The 18624-nt window shown below is 41.4% G+C and overlaps 1 protein-coding gene across 3 annotated transcripts in view; it reads left to right on the top strand.

Annotated features, from left to right (window-relative positions):
- The first annotated feature begins 5229 nt into the window (after positions 1 to 5229).
- The window catches only part of TBCE (tubulin folding cofactor E), a 70191-nt gene continuing 56796 nt past the window's right edge, over positions 5230 to 18624 (top strand). The window contains exon 1 of one of the 3 annotated variants that reach the window (XR_003519197.2): positions 5230 to 5645. The gene's annotated coding sequence lies outside the window, so the exon portion shown is untranslated. Of the gene's footprint in view, positions 5646 to 5869; positions 6016 to 18624 lie in introns of those variants that run through there. The other 2 variants (XM_027590085.2, XM_035724130.1) reach the window with 2 other exon arrangements.

Here is an 18624-nt window from a genome sequence, read left to right as displayed (position 1 = left end):
AATTTTCACAATCAGTATAATAAGGGGATAAGTTGCCATGTCAGAAAGTGCCAAAAGTTCATAAGAAGAAGGCCACAGGAATGCCACTGTGGAACATCTCCCTGGAAGGCTGACACTTCCTTGCAATGGGGGTAGGAGGAGGACCAAACTTGAAGAAGATTGTAAACTGTTACAATGAGAGAATTCGCCTTTGATTTTTGTTTTCTATTATATATTTTTTTAAGATTTTATTTTTAAGTAATCTCTACACCCAACATGGGGCTGAAACTCATGACCCCGAGACCAAGAGTCACATACTCTAATGACTGAGCCAGCCAGGCACCCCTGATTTTGTTTTCTTACATAAATCTTTCTCAGAATGTGCTTATGAACAATTATTCATAGCCTCAACTTTCATGGTGTCTAATTAGATACTAATGAAATCAGATAAGTCTCCCGAAATTGAGTGGACTTCCCTGAACTTGATCTTCTTTCAAGTTACCCCACAATTCCAAATGGCTTCTGTACTAAAATAGTTGTCATGGCCCCAATAACAAAACCAAGAAAGTAGATGTAGACACTGAGAAAGTATGCAGCACAAGAAGAACAATAGGCAAAGACAGATAACCAGGGAGGGAGCGATCAAAGGAGTAAGGAACTCAGGAAGGAAGAAGAGACGAGCTAATTGAAAAGAAAGGGTGTTGTTGTTAATCTGGGATCCATGGACTCATTTGGGGCCTATTAATGGGCTTGAAAGGATTAATTAACTCTCTGAAATTATAGGCAAAGTTCATATATATATATATATACACACACATATATATATGGATATACATATATATATGGATAGCTTTCATTAGATTTCCAAAGTGATTCACAATTCCCTGTCAAAAAAGAAGAGGAAGAAGAAGAAGGGGAAGAAGAAGAGGAAGAAGAAGGAGGAGAGGAAGAAGAAGAGGAAGAAAGAACCAGTGGAATTGGGATATCTGGTTTCTAAGAGTGAACCATTACAGTGGAATGCAGCAGAGACATCCCATAGGATGTCTGAAAAATGTTCATCAAATGTGGCAGTTAGATCTATTCTTTGAAGAGTCATTTAGCCTTGTTCCCTAAACTTCCTTTCCACTTCAACTCATGCTGCTCTGGCTTCTGAGTCCAAAACTACCAAAACTGCTCTTGTCAAGGACACTGACATTTATCTTGCAAAATCTAGTGAGTAGTTCTCTCTTTTCATCTTCCTTAATTGCTCCAGGTAAAACCCCAGTCTACAGGGTGCCTGGGTGGCTCAGATGGTTAAACGTCTGCCTTCAGCTCATGTCATGATCTCCAGGTCCTGGGATGGAGCACCATGTTGGGCTCCTGGCTCAGCGGGGCGTCTGCTTCTCCCTCTCCCTCTGCCTGCCTCTCTCCCTGCTTGTTCTCTCTCTGTCTCTCTCTCAAATGAATAAATAAAATCTTAAAATAATAACAATTAAAAAAAATAAACCCCCAGTCTTCAATTTTTGCTCCTACCTTTCTGGTTTAAGCCACCATTTTCTTTTCAAAAAATTTTTCTTTTTTAATTAGGCTCCATGCCCATCTTGGGCCTTGAACTCATGACCCTGAGATTGAGAATCACATGCTCTACCCACTGAGCCAGCCAGGCACCCCTAAACCACCATTTTTGTGTGTGTGTGCTGTATATGAAATGACTGTAATAGTTCATAACTGACCTCTCTACTCACCGTCTTCCCTCTTAACTCACCCTCTCCCCTGCCTCCCATCCCTGTTAACTTGTAGCATTAGAAAGATCTTTTTTTTTTAAAGATCTTATTGGACAGAGAAAGAGAGCACAAGCAGGGGGAGTGGCAGGCAGAGGGAGAGAGAGAAGCAGGCTCCCCACTGAGCAGGGAGCCCGACGTGGGGCTCAATCCCAGGACTCTGAGATCATGACATGAGCCAAAGGTAGCCGCTTAACCCACTGAGCTACCCAGGTGCCCCTAGAAAGATCTATAAAAGTTGAAAGTCAGTATTTTCCACTTAGAGATCTTCATATTTGCTCTTACTTAGCCCTGTAATGCTCTTCTTCCAGTTTTTCTTTTAAGATTTATTTATTTATCTATTTATTTATGAGAGAAAGAGAGAGAGAACCTGAGTGCTTGTGCTCAAGTGTGGGGGAGGGGCAGAGGGAGAGAATCTTCAAGCAGAATCCCCACCCCCACCCCCACCCCCACCCCCACCCCCACCCCCACCCCCGCCCCGGTCAGCAAGAAAGCTGACTCAGGGCTCGCTCAATCCCACAACCCATGAGATCATGACTTGAGCCGAAACTAAGAGTCCGATGCTCAACTGACTGAGCCACTCAGGTACCTCTCAGCTTTTTTTGTTTGTTTGTTTTATGTATTTATTTATTTTTAACTTTGCTGGATCCTTCTTATCTTGCAGCTATCAGTTCAAATACCGTCTCTCTCTCTCTCTCTTTTTTTTTAACTTGAAAGAGAGAGAGAGCACAAGCCGGGGGGGAGGCAGAGGGAGAGGGAGAAGCAGGCTCCCCGCTCAGCAGGCAGCCCAATGTGGGGCTTGATCCCAGGACCCTGGGATCATGACCTGAGCTGAAGGCAGATGCTTAACCAACTGAGCCACCCAGGCGCCCCAGTTCAAATACAATCTAGAACAACCTTTACCTTCCTACTTTACCTTACAACCTTTACCTTCCTACTCTAAGTTGGTTACATCTTATTATAGCACCCTCTATTTCCTTTATTGCACTTAGCACAATCTGAAATTATTGGTTTTATTTATGTATCATCTGCCTCATGCCATTAGAATATAAATGTCCCAGGACTGGAACACTGCATCCCTTTCTCACTGCTAGATCTCCAATGCCTGGAAAACAGTATTTGGTGCAGAGCTGGCACTTGCTAAATATTTACTCAAGGCACCAATGATGAGACTCAAAAGGGATTCCATTGCAAATATTCAGTATTTTAAGTTTGAGCTTTTTTCTATAATGTTTTAAATACAACTTTTATTTTTATTTATTTAATTTATTTTTAAAGATTTTATTCACCTATTTGAGAGAGAGAGAGCAAGCAGGGGGAAGGAGCAGAGGGAGAGGGACAAGCAGACTCATTGCTGAGCATGAAGCCTGAATCAGGGCTCTATCTTACAACCCCTAGACCACGACCCTAGCCAAAATCAAGAGTTGGGAGGATGCTCAACTGACTGAGCCACCCAGGCATCCCTTAAATACAACTTTTACAACAAAGGGTGAGAATTAATCCTATCAACCTATGCCATAGAGAAATCAAGGGATAGGGCGACTGAAGAATCATCTTGGTGATTTGAAGTCACTGGTGAAGCCAGAAGTCCAGGCTGAAAGGGATAAAAGTGAGAAGGAGGTGAGGAATGAGAGGCAGGAGGTATACACGTCTTTGAGGGAAAGATTTAGCAAAGTAAGTACTTCAAGTAGGTAACATAGTTGAAGCAGCAGTGTACGGGATAAATGTGACAAGAAAAGGACTGAAGGCAAAAGGATCATTATTTCACTCTAGATAAAACTGGGCAAATATTTAAAAAAAACTGGGCAAATATTGTCACAATTTAGTGGAGACAAGAAAATATTTTACAAAGAAAAAGAAGATTCATGCTTCCTGTGTCTGTTGTGGGGTGGTCTGAATTTGGCGGATGCCAAACAATTTTCTAGAACAGTGGTTTTTCTCTGCCAAAAGGCAATTTTATTTATTTTATTTATTTTATTTTTTTATTTTTTTAAAGATTTTTTTATTTATCAGAGAGAGAGAGAGAGACAGAGGCAGGCAGAGGGAGAAGCAGGCTCCATGCTCAGCAAGGAGCCCTATGTGGGACTCGATTCCAGGACCCTGGGATCATGACCTGAGCCGAAGGCAGACGCTTAACCGACTGAGCCACCCAGGTGTCCCCAAAAGGCAATTTTAAAACCTTCAGGTTAAAAAGTCCACAGCTCTTTTTAGGGCACATATGAATGTCAGTAAATCATTTGCCTTTATTCTGATTCAGTTTTTGTCTAAGTTAGGGTTAAAAGTGTCCTCCAACCTTCATGAGTGCAAGAAGCTTGGTCAAAATAAACAGTGATAAAGCCCATGAAAGACAAACCTATAGTCTAACAAAGTCAGGTTTATTAACTGGCTGAAACAAGTGAGACCACAACACCAGAGCAACTGGGGAAGTCTAACTAAAAAAAAGGTGGGGAAGAGACAGGGATAGCACAGGATTGGTTGGAGTATAGGTAAGAATTAGGGAGGCTCTTGTCTGGGCTGTGAAGCAGACTCTAAGGTCTAGAATCCTTGACAACTACAAAGTTAAAATAAATATGGAATGTTATATCTGAAAACCCCTTATGTGAAGCTCTATACCTAGGCTGGGAAAGTGTCAAAATGATCCACATGGCTCAGCTCAGCCAGGCAGGAGAGGGATGTTCCTTTCTTACTGATAGGATTTCAAACAACAAAGCTCCTGAAAGTTTGTTCTAGAGAGCAAGGTTTTTCATCCTGTGCCCTTTCATTAATCAACAAAAGCAGTTTTTACAGGTTCACATGGGTATCTATCTCATGTACTGAAATTCTTCTCAACTTTAATAGTATGAATGCTACCTCCCTGAGTTTTTATTCAATTTCCCCTCGGGTGGGTGAAAGGCCTCCTATTTTCAACTAGTGAGAACAACATCACAGGTACTGTGTGCTTTAATCACCATTGCTAAAAGTTTATTTGTGTCATCTCATTTGATCCTCACAACAAACCAGTTGATCCATTGAGCTAGTTACATAGGAGAATACTGAGGCTTAGAAAGTAACATGCCTATGGAATTTGCTCTATTATTGTATTTAGTTTTATTCTGCCTTATGTTTTACCTAATTATTATTATTATTATTTTTAGCTTTTGAGGCATCAACACTTTTTTTTCTTTTTTCTTTATTTATTTAAAGATTTTATTTGACAGAGAGACACAGCGAGAGAGGGAACACAAGCAGGGGGAGTGAGAGAGGGAGAAGCAGGCTTCCCGCTGAGCAGGGAGCCCGATGTGGGACTCGATTCCATGACCCTGGGACCATGACCTGGGCCGAAGGCAGACACTTAACCGACTGAGCCACCCAGGCGCCCCTATTTTTATTTTTTTTTTAAGATTTTTTTTTTTTTTTAATTTACTTGAGAGAGAACATGAGAGAGAGAACACAGCGGGAGAAGCAGACTCCCAGCTGAGCAGGGAGCCCGATGCGGGACCTGATCCCAGGCGAAGGCAGACGCTCAGCCCACCGAGCCACCCAGGCGCCCCTCAACACTGTTTTTTTCTCTGTGACGACACGCTTTGTGCGTGGTAGACTCTGAATAAACATGGTACTGAAAAACAAGTAAACCAGAACATGCACGGTCATTGGGTTGTTCTGACATCCTGAGTTTGCGGGAATCAGCTATGTAGGACAGGGGCCGAGAGCCTGCCCAGGTTTGGGTGGAAGAACCTAACATCTCTCCGCTGCCAACACCCTCGCCTATTACGTTCACGCCTGAGCTCCAGCGGCCGCAGCTCATGCCACGGAGGCGGGACTTCCTGTCTCCCTAAAGAAACATTTCCGGCCAAAGCCGGAAGCTTCGCTGCGGACCGGCGCGAGCGAGGGTCGCGGCTCCGACCACCCGGGCTAGCCGCGGGGCAGGTGAGCTTCGGAGGGGCTGCGGGTCTGCGGGAGCCAAGCGTTGGTGGCTGGCCTGTGGCCGGGGCGTCACCCTGCAGTGCTTCGCTCCTTCTGTCCTGTCCTAGAAACTTCTCAGGTTGTCAGAGTTGGGCGTTGCCTGCTCCCTGCAGCCCCGACTAGACCCAGACTCGCCGGCTGGAAGGGAGTCCGGGCGGGCGGGGGCCCCAGCTCGGGCCGCGGGCGAGGGAGCGGGACCCGCAGAGGCGCCCAGCACTTTGCGTAGAAGCCTTGCTGGCGTGTCACTTCGGAAGAGGGAAATTGCTCAGGCTAGAGAAACGGCCCTGAAGTTCCAAATCACTTAACATCTCTGACGGAGGAGAAATAACGTGAAGTAGGTGCAGAACATTGAACATTTTGAAATAGTTAATTACCACCAGCTGGGGATTGGTCTAAGTTGTGGGTGGGTCCATACGAGGGTGTGACATCCCTGTCCCCGAAGGAACAACAGTCTCGGGAAGTGTCGGGAAGACAGGGTGCACAAATGCTAAACTGTTAAAGAAAGAGGAGATTAAGAGAGCCGACTTCTCCTCCGTCTGACATTAGTATAGCAAGGCCGCTGTCATTTGATATTTGTCTCAACGTTCCCCATCATTTTACTTTTAACCTTTCTCTATGCTTTTATAAACAGCATATCGCTGGGGATTTTTAAAAATCCAAGTCGACAGGCTCTGCCTTTTGACTGGCAGGTTTTTGTACTTATTCATTGTCATTACTGAGGTATTTGTTCAGGCCCAAACTTTTGGAGTCATCCATGACTCATCTCTTTCACACCACACATAGAATTTATCAGCAGATCCTGTGCCCTTCGCCTTCAGAGTCTGTTCAGACTCCCAAGCTTTTCTCATCACTTCCACTAGTCCAATTTACAGCTTGTCTTTCACCTGGATTACTGCCATAGCCGCCTAACTAGTCTGCTTTTTCTCCTTAGTCTCTTTTCATCACAGCATCTAAAATGATCCTCTTTAAAAAAAAATAATAATAATTATTGCCCTCCTTTCAAAAAATCCTGCAGGGACTACCCATTTCACTCAGAGTAAAAGCCAAAGTTGGTAGAGTGGCCCCCGAGGTCCTGTATGATCCCCTCCTGTTTTACCTCTGATCTCATCTCTTGCTACTGCTCCTCTTTTCTCTCTTCTCTGGCCTCCTCAAGCACATCCCAGCCTCAGGATATTTGCAGTTGGGGTTCCTTTGCCTGGAATGCTCTCCCCCTCATCTGTGTACATGGTTTAATCCCTTAACTCCCTCATATTTTTTGGAATATTAGCTTCTCAGTGAGGTCTTCCCCCACGTAGCCTTCCCTTACATCTCCATTGTAGTCATTGTCATTGTGCTTACCATCGTTTGACATGCCATGTGGTTTATTCATTTGTCTGGTTTATTGTGTTTCCCCCACGAGGATAGAATCTTCCTGAGGGCAGATATTTTTGTATGTTTTGTTAACTGCTGTATTCCTCGTGCCTAAAACAGTATCTGGCTTTTGGTAGATTTTCCATAATGTAACTGTTGAATGAATGGATTTGGACTTTTTCTACCATCTTACACTTGATACTTTGATTTTTTTCCCCTCCTTTCTTGCCTTTTTTGGATTGAGGTTTGATCTTGTTTGTTTTCTCTTTTCATTTTTTCTTTTCTACTTCTTTGGAAGATCTGTTACTCTATGTACTCTGTTTCTGTACTTATAGGGCTAACTTTTTAATTTTTAATTTAGTCATGCATACTTAATTGAATCTAATTCAATCTTAAGTGAATCTTAACCCTGCAGCACAATATTGTTTTTACCTTTTACTGATTTTAAACAGGCTTCTTGGATCATCTCAATACTTAGTTATTTTTGTAAGGTGTAAATGTTCAACAATAAAACTAGAGTTGTTACTATTTTCTGGTGGTTTTGATTTTTTCTTTTTGATTATTTTTTTAAAGATTTTATTTATTTGAGAGAGAGAGAACATGAGTGGGGGGCGAGAGGGGGCAGGAAGGTCAGAGGGAGAGGGAGAAGCAGGCTCCCCCCTGAGTAGGGGCTCAACCCAGGATCCTGAGATCATGACCTGAGCCCAAGGCAGCCGCTTAACCGACTGAGCCACCCAGGTGCCCCTTCTGTTTGATTTATTAAAGTCAGTTTATCATACACTTTAATAGAATATTTGTTGTATACTTAGCACTTCAGAGTTTGTTTTTTAAAAAGTATATGGTACTTTTCCTGCTTTAGTATTTTGCTGGGAAATATGCAAGAGAGTCCACTAGAAAACAATATGGCAGACAGTAAGTGTGCAATGAATATAACCCAGAGAGTGAAACTAATAATACACTATATGTTAACTAACTTGAATTTAACTTGGAAAAAAAAAACCATGGCCCAGAGAGTAAATAGGGTCTACCGGAAAGGAGAAACATCATGGTTTGCCAATTATTAGGAATGGCTGGGATAAATTTGTGGAGAAGTGGTTTGGAGAGATTTGCTGGTATTTAAAAGTGTGTAGAGAAAGGGCACAAAGTTATTGATTAATCTTATTCGCATTCATACAGTTTTGTCATAAAAATCGTGGGTTTGGTGTAGATTTTAGTTATTGGTGTTTTAGAGAGAAGGAGTGCTTTTGGCCTCTTAGGAAATGCTTAAAGCTTTTTGGAGGACCTACTTAAATATGAGACAATTCAGTTTGGGAAGGCTAAGAATCTGTGAGGCTGTAGTACAACTTGGAGACGGGCTTTGACATTTAGCATAAAAACACAGCAAAGACATTATGGTAAGTGAAATAAGCCAGTCACAAAGACAAATACTGTTTGATTCCACTTATATGAGATACCTCGAGTAGTCAAGTTCATAAAAACAAAGTGGGGGCTGGGGAGAGAGGGTTATGGGAGTTGTTGAATGGGTATAGAGTTTCAATTTGGCTGGATGAGGTTTTGGTTATTGGTTGCGCAACAATGTGAATTTATCTAATGCTACTGAATTCTACACTTAAAAATGGTTAAGATGATAAATTTTATGTGTATTTTACCACAACTAAAAACACTTCAAAAAGAACAGATTTTTAAAACAGCATTTGTTTAAAACTGTGCTAAATAATGGGCGCCTTGCTGGCTCATTTGGTAGGGCATGTGACTCTTGATCTTGGGGTTGTGAGTTTGAGCCCCGCATTGGGGGTAGAGCTTGCTTTAAAAAAAATTGGGCTAAATACTTGGAAGTTGTCACATTTTGGGGTGGTAATTTTTTTTTCCAGATTTTATTTATTTGGCAGAGAGATACAGAGAGAAAACAAGTAGGCAGAGAGGCAGGGAGAGGGAGAAGCAGGCTCCTCGCCGAGCAGGGAGCCCGATGTGGGGCTCGGTCCCAGGACCCTGGGACCACGACCTGAGCGAAGGCAGCCACTCAGGCGCCCCTTGGGTGGTAATTTTTTTTTTTTTTTTATTTATTAGAGAGAGACAGAGAGAGAGAGACAGCACGAGCAGGGGGGGAGGGGAAGAGGCAGAGGGAGAAGCAGGCTCCCTGCTTATCAGGGAGCCGGGATGGGGGGCTCGATCCCAGGACCTTGGGCTCATGACCTGAGCCGAAGGCAGACGCTTAACCGACTGAGCCACCCAGGTGCCCTGACTTACTGCAATTAAACTTCCCATGTCAGCTACTGTTATTCTGAATTTGTGATATATTTCTTTGGATTTATGGAATATTTTCCCCTTATCTAAATATAGAATCTAATTTATGATGTTAACAATCTTAATCATTAAGAGATCTTAATGGCCACATTTATGTTGAGCACTTCTACACATAAAAACTCGTTTAATTCTCACAACAGCCCTGTGAAGTAGGTCCTAATACCATCTACATTTTACAAAGATGAGAAAACTGAGACACATATTGGATTATCCAGTGTCCTATAACTAGCATGTAGTGGACAAGGTTGAATTTCTCTCCAGCAGACTGGCTGCATATAATGTCCATATTACATAGGAACAAATATCTTAATTCTTTCAGTCGAGGGAGAAAGAAACTGCTCAAACTCATGTAAACAAAAGAAAGACTTTACTGGTTCATTTAACTGGGCTAATGAAAGGTTTAGGCATAGTTGGATCAACTCCACTTTCTTTTTTGGCCTTATTTTCAGACAGATTTTTCCAAATGGTGGCAGAGGTACCTCTCAGCTATTCCAGGTTTAAGTGGTCCTTTTGTTTTAAGGTCTTGGGAAAGAGAGATGGATCCTCTCTTCAAGAGCCCATGTCATTTTCTAAAAGACTGACTCTCCTTGGGTTAGGATCTTTACATGTGGACCAGTTGCTATATGCAAGGAAATGGAGGTGAGGAGTCATCATATTGGCTGTCCCGGGCCATGTGTCCACTCCTGTAGTGGGTGAGTGACAGCCCACCAGGCAGAGAGAGTGCACTTCCCACAAGGGTTAGCTGCTGGGCTGAAAAGGCGGAAAATAGGTGAGAACTGTTTCGATGGTATAGATCGAACTCTTACTCTTTGTTCAGGTGCCTTTGCCAGGTGACTTTCCCAGTGGATTCTTCCGCTTTTAAACAATAACAGTCATTTTTAGAAGAATTTTTAGAAGAGTTAAAGAAATTGTTAACATTTTGAATGAATATTGTGCAGTTAAGATAAGAAAAATGAAAGCATGTGCTATATGTTGGAGACTTACCACCAAACTCCTCTCATGTCATCAAAGTTTCTTTGATTCTTTATCTAGGATAAAGACCTTTAGCAGTCTGATAAATCTTGGGAGCACTTTAGAATTTTTTTAAGATTTTATTTTTAAGTAATCTCTACACCCTATATGGAGCTTGAACTCAAAAGCCCGAGATCAAGAGTCACACACTCTACCGACTGAGCCAGCCATAAAAAAAGTGTGTGTGTTTTTTTTAAAGAATTTATTTATATATTAGAGAGAACGCGAGAGAGCACAAGTGGGGGAGGGGCAGAAGGAGAGGATAAGCATACCCCCTGTTGAGCAGGGAGCCTGACATGGGGCTCAATCCCAGGACCCTGAGTTCATGACCTGAGCTGAAGGCAGACGCTTGATTGAGCTGCCCAGGTGTCCTAAAGTGTTTTTAAATACAGAAAATACATAGGATTTCATGTAAAGAACTTATAAAACTCAGCACCCCAAACCCAAATAATCCAGTTAAGAAATGGGCAGAAGATATGAATAGACATTTTCCAAAGGACATCCAGATGGCTAACAGACACATGAAAAGATGCTCAACATCACTATCAGGGAAATACAAATCAAAACTGCAATGAGATATCACCTCACACACACCAACAGGTGTTGGTGAGGATGTGGAGAAAGGGGAACCCCCTTGCACTGTTGTTGGGACTGCAAACTGGTGCAGCTACTGTAGAAAACAGTATGGAGATTCCTCAGAAGGTTAAAAATAGAACTACACTATGATCCAGCGATTGCACTACTAGGTATTTACCAAAGGATACAAAAATACAGATTCAAAGGGAGTATATGTATCCCAATGTTCATAGCAGCATCATCAACAATAGCCGAATTGTGGAAAGAACCTAAATGTCCATCAACTGATGAATGGATAAAGAAGATGTGGCATATGTATGCAATAGAGTATCAGCCATAAAAAAGAAGGAAATCTTGCCATTTGCAACCATGTGGGTGGAGCTAGAGAGTATAATGCTAAGCGAAACAAGTCAAGAGAAGGACAAATACCATATGAATTCACTTGTGTGTAATTTAAGAAAAAAAACAAACAAACATGGGGGAAACAAAAGAGGAAGATCAAGAAACAGACTCTTAATTATAGGGAACACACTGATGGTCACCAGAGGGCAGGTGGGTGGGGGATGGGTGAAATAGGTGATGGGGATTAAGGGGGGCACCTGTGATGAGCACCGGGTCTTGTATGGAAGCGCTGAATCACCAAATTCTGCACCTGAAACTAGTATTACACCATATGTTAACTAACTGGAATTTAAATAAAAACTTGGGGGTGGGGGTAGAAAATACCTAAGATTTCAGTTGAAATCCAGTTATGTGAAATAAAGTTATCAAAATACTTAAAAATTGTAATATGCGTTCATTAATATATTAAATGACAAAAATCTAGTGGCAGGTCTAATATTGTAATTTTGAAATAGTGATGCATGTTACTTATATCTTGAGATATCTGTAATAGCTGCAGTGTGATATAAAATATGTGTGGTTGGGCGCCTGGGTGGCTCAGTTGGTTGCGCGTCTGCCTTCGGCTCAGGTCATGATCCTGGAGCCCCAGGATCGAGTCCCGTGTTGGGCTCCCTGCTCAGCAGGGAGTCTGTTTCTCCCTCTGACCTTTCTCCCTCTCATGCTCTCTCTCTACCATTCTCTCTCTCTCTCTCAATAAATAAATAAAAATCTTAAAAAAAACTATTTAAAAAAATAAAATATGTGTGGTCACAGGTGCTACTAATCCAACTGATTTTTTGGCCTATGTGCACAATTTTGGAAAATGCTAAATTTCAGTGAGAAGTTAATGAATATCTTCAGTTAGAAGATACCTTGAGAACCTGTGGACTTAGGGTAAAAAATATCTCACTTAGGCTCTGTCCAGGTAATCCGTCCAGTACTCCAACTACCTGATGAGAGTGAGGTCTCACTCAGTTCTTGTTAGTTGGCCCTGATCCCCAGTTGCATGACTTGTACTATGTTTCTTTGACGAGGCTTCCTAGATGCAGTCTGGGTTTCTGAGAAGCGTCCACTTGGACTGTCCCTTATTGTATTGTTCCCAGTTTTTGGGAGATCCATCTATGTTTTCTTGAACCCATTAATACCAGATATTAACCTTGACCTCCCTTAAGTCTGAATTTCTGGTGGTCACGATTTAACCACTTAGATATATTCCTTCCCATCTTTTTTTTTAAAGATTTTATTTATGTATTAGAGAGAGAGAGCATGCACGCATGAGAGGGTGTGGGGAGAGGGGGAGGCGGAGGGGGAGAGGGAGAGACAGAGAATCCCAAATGGAGTCCACGCTGAGCACAGAGCCAGACGTGTGGTTTGATTTCACAATCCGGTGTCCCAATTAAAGCTGAAGCAAATCAAAACTCTACAAAACTTAAAATATTGGGAATTAAATTTCGTATTATTTTTCAAATTGTGCTAAAATACAGATAACATTGACCATCTTAATTTTTTTTTAAGATTTTATTTTTAAGTAATCTCTACCTCCAGAGTGGGGCTTGAACTCACAGCCCTGAGATCAAGAGTGGCATGCTCCACTGACTGAGCCAGCCAGGCGCCCCAGACCATTTTAAGTAATCTCTACCTCCAGAGTGGGGCTTGAACTCACAGCCCTGAGATCAAGAGTGGCATACTCCACTGACTGAGCCAGCCAGGCGCCCCAGACCATTTTAAGTAATCTCTACCTCCAGAGTGGGGCTTGAACTCACAGCCCTGAAATCAAGAGTGGCACTCTCCACCGACTGAGCCAGCCAGGCGCCCCAGACCATTTTAACAATTTTTAAGTGTGCTACAGTTCAGTAGTGTTAAGTCCATTCACATTGTTGTGCAACCATCACCACCATCTGTCTCCAGAACTCCTTTCATTTTGCAAAACTGAAACTCTTAGCCATTAAACAACACTTTCCCCCTCCCCACAGCCCTTGACAACCACAATTCTACTTTCTCTATGAATTTGACTACTCTAGGTACTTCTTTTAAGTGGACTCATACAGTATTTGTCCTTACTGGCTTACTTCACTTAACATGGTGTCCTCAGGGTTCATCCATGTTGTAGCATGTGGCAGAATTCCCTTTCTTTTTAAGGCTGAATAATATTCCATTGTATGCATACACCACATTGATATTTGGGTTAGTTCCATCTCTTGGGTCTTTGTGAATAATAGCACTGTGAACATGGTTGTAAAGTATCTGCTTGTGTCCTTCCTCTCAGTTCTTTTCAAATATTTGAGGAATTATGTAGTCATCTCGTCATGAAGAACATATAGGAAACCATTTAGATTTTATTTATTTATTTTTTATTTTTTAAAGATTTTATTTATTTTTTGACAGAGCGAGAGAGGGAACACAAGCAGGGGGAGTGGGAGAGGGAGAAGCAGGCTTCCTGCCAAGCAGGGAGCCCGATGCGGGGCTCAATCCCAGGACCATGACCCAAGCCGAAGGCAGACGCCCAACGACTGAGCCACCCAGGCGCCCCACCATTTAGATTTTAAAAACAGATTATGAGAAAGATCAATAAACCAATAGGAAAATGGGTAAAGGATGTGAACAGTTAGTTCATAGAAAAGGGAATCAAAATGAATAGATGCTCAGCTTCCTTAATAAAAGAAAATGTAAGTAAAATGTATATTTCACTTAGCAGACTGACAATTAACCAAAAATGTGTTAATATTTTGTGAAGGGCAATGTGGTGATACAGGGGCTCAATAGAGTGCTGATAGGACAGTAAATTGGCACAGCCACTAAAAAGGGACATTTGTTATTACCTATCAACGTTAAAAATGCACATACCCTTTGACTTAGCAATACCCGCTTTGAGAATGTTTCTTACAGATATTTTTGCACAGCTATAAAAAAATAAATGAGCAGGTTTGGTCTTTGCAGTATTATTTGTAGTAGCAAAAACTTGGGAGTAACTGAAGTCCATCAGTTTGAAGACTGGTTAAATCATGGTGAATCTATACAAATACTATGGAGCCAGAAAACATTTAAAAGCTCCTGACATGGCTGTGGATAAATTTCCAGGTTATATTACTGAATGAAAATGTAAGGAACAGAACCACATATATAGTATGGTATTATTTGTGTAAAGAAAGAAGGAAAATACCGGCATGTATAAACATAAAATGGGTATGGAAGTATATATAAGGTACTAATAAAGCTGTTGCCAGCAGGAAGAGATAATGACTAGCGGGAGTGGAAGGGAAACTTTCAGTGTATTCCTTTTTATACTTTTGAGTATCATTTATTTAAAAAATTCAGTGAGATATGCCTAGAAAAATACGAGGATTACTGAAATGGAAAAAGAGACCATCTAGCCAGTGACTTTCAGGCACTTGAATAGACTTTTTTTTTTTTTAAAGATTTTATTTATTTATTTGACAGACACAGTGAGAGAGGGAACACAAGCAGGGGGAGTGGGAGAGCTCCGCAGGAAGCCCGAGGCGGGACTTGATCCCGGGACTCCAGGATCATGACCTGAGCCGAAGGCAGTCGCTCAACCAACTGAGCCACCCAGGCGCCCTTGAATAGACTTCTTAAGAAAAATATTAGTAAGGTTGAGCCTCAAAATCAACTTGTGAAAAAATGTGAACACAAGAAAAGAAGCTTTTGGGATCGATCTAGACTAAAAAGTAGTACAAGAGAGCCTACTCCTTGGGTGTACTAGTATATGTCTTGTAACTTTAAATCCTGAATATTTTGAAACATAGGAAACACCCAGATACTGGTTGCCTTTATTTAATGATTGTTAATATTTTGGCACCTTTGCGTCATCTTTTAAAAATATATTTAATGTAGCATAAGAGAGGACAGAAAAGTAGCAGATTGTAGCAATTTCTTATGCTTTGTCATTTCTGTGGAGAATGATTTCCTGTCTTGGCCAAAAAAAAAAAAAAAAATCTAGTTAAAAGCATGTTGAAGATAAGAGATAGGATAGCATTTGGCCATTTTGAATTAGTCTGCATTCTAGGGGCGCCTGGGTGGCTCCGTCAGTTAAGCCTTTGGCTCAGGTCACGATCTCAGGGTCCTGGGATCGAGCCCCGCGTCCCTAGCAGGCTCCTCGCTCAGCAGGGAGTCTGCTTGTCCCTCTCCCTCTGCCCTCCCAACACACGCGTGCGTGTGTTATATACAAATAAATAAGTACATCTTTGAATTAGTCTGCATTCCAAGAGAAATTACATCTAGAAATTTATGAAAGAACTGGCAAATACAATTGCAAAAATTCCTGTTCATAATCTTTAAGGAGTAACAAACAAGGGGAACTAGAACTTCCAGGAAAGATGTTTTGTGAACATTTAGAAAAGCAGTAATTCTAAGGAGCCAGGAAGAGTTTAGTGAGTCTTGGCTAAATTTACCTTGTTTGTCTTTTGGATTGTAATTCCCTGGCAAGCCAGGGAAATTTGTAGAGAGCAGTGCATCATTTCCTTTCACTTTTCATCATCTTTCCTTTCCTCCTGCCTCATTATTGTTAATAAAACAAATAATAGCTATTCCTTCCAAATATAACTCATACAACTCAGAGGTGTGTAAGTTAAAGAGTAAAGAGATCCCTTCCCTCACCCCACTCCTCTGACTGACAGCATACTCTGGGTCTGACGGTGGGGTTTGATTTTAGGGGAGCATTTCACAAAGCTCATGACATTCTTGCATGTGAACTGGATAATAGGAGGGCTTGTAACTAAAACGTTTTACCCACAATTTGTGTGAGTTCTGTCTTTGGTCAGGGTCATATATATATATGGGTCATACACATATACACACACACATGTTTTGTCTTTGATCATAGAAAAATTGGACAGGACAGAACTGGGAGAGATAATTAATGTTGGATTGTTTAATGTTTAATATATATAAATGTAAAGTCCTACCTTTACACATATGTTACCACGTGTTAAGTCCTACTTCAATAATTAGTTGCACAAGGGGTATCTGGGTCAGCATACAACTCTTGATCTCGGGGTCGTGAGTTCAAGCCCCACATTAGGTGTAGAGATTACTTGAAAAATAAATAAATGAGCTGTATAGGATAGTATAGGATAGAGAAGACCTGATTTGAAAGTTCTTCATGGGAATTCCTAAGACTTTATAGAGACAAGTAAACAAGTAGATTTTCTCTTAGTGTCATTGTCAGTATTTAACTTTTTTGTTTTGTTTTGTTTTGTTTTGGATGGATGGTTTGGCCATGGCTTTTGCAAATCTTAAATATATTTATTTACTTTGAATAATTGTCTCAAGAATTTTTCCCAAGGAAATACTTCAAAGGACAAGAATAATTTAAACATGAAGATGTTTTTAGCTGTTTTCTTTGGGATAGTAAACAATGGAAACATATAGCAATAGAGAAATGATTAAGTAACTTGTATCTACAGGTCAACATTAAAGAGATTAATATGATTCTGTGGCTATATGGAAAAATGTTCACACTGTTAATAAAAGAAGTAGAACAGAAATTACATATCTATTTCAATTGTAAGAACATTCTATTCACATTGTAATGAAAATCGAAAAAGACATTAAAACTAGTGAAAACTGGGATGCCTCCGTTGCTCAGTCGGTTAAGCGTCTGCCTTTGGCTCAGGTAATGATCCCGGGGTCCTGAGATCAAGTCCCGCATCAGGCTCCCTGCTCTGCAGGGAGTCTGCTTCTCCCTCTGCCTGCCACTCCCCCTGCTTGTGCTCTCTCTCTCTTTCTGACAAATAACTAAAATCTTTTTTTTTAAAGATTTTATTTATTTATTTGATAGAGAGAGACACAGTGAGAGAGGGAACACAAGCAGGGGGAGTGGGAGAGGGAGAAGCAGGCTTCCCATGGAGCAGGGAGCCCGATGCGGGGCTTGATCCCAGGACCCCGGGATCATGACCTGAGCCGAAGGCAGACGCTTAACGACTGAGCCACCCAGGCGCCCCAATAACTAAAATCTTAAAAAAAAAAAAAAAAACTAGTGAAAACAATTAGCGTAATTATAGTTAAATTTAAGCATTTAAATTTTTTTACATTTGAATCTTTATTTTTTTTTTAAAGATTTTAGTTATTTATTTGTGAGAGGGAGAGAGAGCACAGAGGGAGAGTGAGGGGGAGAAACAGACTCCCCACCGAGCTGAGAGCCTGCCATGGGGCTCCACCCCAGGACCCTGAGATCATGACCTGAGCTGAAGGCAGACGCCTAACCCACTGCGCCACTGAGGCGCCCCTGAATCTTTATTTTTATTATTTATTTTAAAAATTATTTTGAGTATAGTTGATACACAGTAGTACATTAGCTTCAGGTATACAACATTGTGATTCAATTTCTTTATACATTATGCTATGCTCACCACAAGTGTAGCTACCGTCTGTCACCACAGAAGGCTATTATGATGTCATTGACTGTACTCCCTATGCTGTGCCCTCTAGTCCTGACTTACTCATTCCATAACTGGAAAACTATATCTTCCATGTTGCCCCCTCCCCTCCGCCCCCGGCAAACATCAGTTCTCTGTATTTAAGGTCTGATTCAGCTTTTTGTTTGTTTATTCATTTTTTTTTGGAGATTCCACATATGAGTGAAATTGTATGGTATTGGTCTTTTTCAGTCTGACTTAATTTCACTTAGCTTAATACCCTCTAGATCCATCTATGTTGTTGCAAATGGCATAATCCCACTTTTTTTTATGACTGCATACATTCATTGTGTGTGTGTGTGTGTGTGTGTGTGTGTGTGTCTACACACACCTTTCTTCCTTATCCATTCACCTATCAGTGGACACCTAGGTTGCTTTTACATCTTGGTTATTGGAATTACTTCGAGGGTGCATATGATGTAAGAAGGATGTTAGGGTTTGAAGCCAATGTCCAGGAAAGAATTCTTGAGATGTCGTTGGTGCAAAACGGGGTTTTATTAAAGCTTGGGGACAGGACCCGTGGGCAGAGAGCTACACTGGGGTCATGAGGAGTGGCTGATTATATACTTTCAGGTTGAGAGGGGGTTCGGGAAAGCATAAGTCTAAGGGATTTTGGAAGCAGGGTTTCTAGGACCTTGAGGGGCTAGCTATTGTTAGGATAAGGTCATTTATTAATGTTTGGAAAAACCTGAGTCATGAGACCCTTCAAATGTATATCGGAGGGTCATATGCTTGGGGGATGACTGCCAACAGGTATCTTGGGGGGTAGAGATGAAGTTTCCAAAAGAATTTTTATATGTTAAAGTAGACTTACAGGATCCTGGGGGTCGGGCTAAGATTGCCTTTTGCCCTTAGCAAAGTATGAACATCGAGGCAGTTGAGTCCCT

The sequence above is a fragment of the Zalophus californianus genome, chromosome 15 (assembly GCF_009762305.2).
Source record: "Zalophus californianus isolate mZalCal1 chromosome 15, mZalCal1.pri.v2, whole genome shotgun sequence".
Taxonomy (NCBI): domain Eukaryota; kingdom Metazoa; phylum Chordata; class Mammalia; order Carnivora; family Otariidae; genus Zalophus; species Zalophus californianus.
Note: the sequence above shows the minus strand (reverse complement) of the source record. Positions and strands in the feature narration are given on the sequence as shown.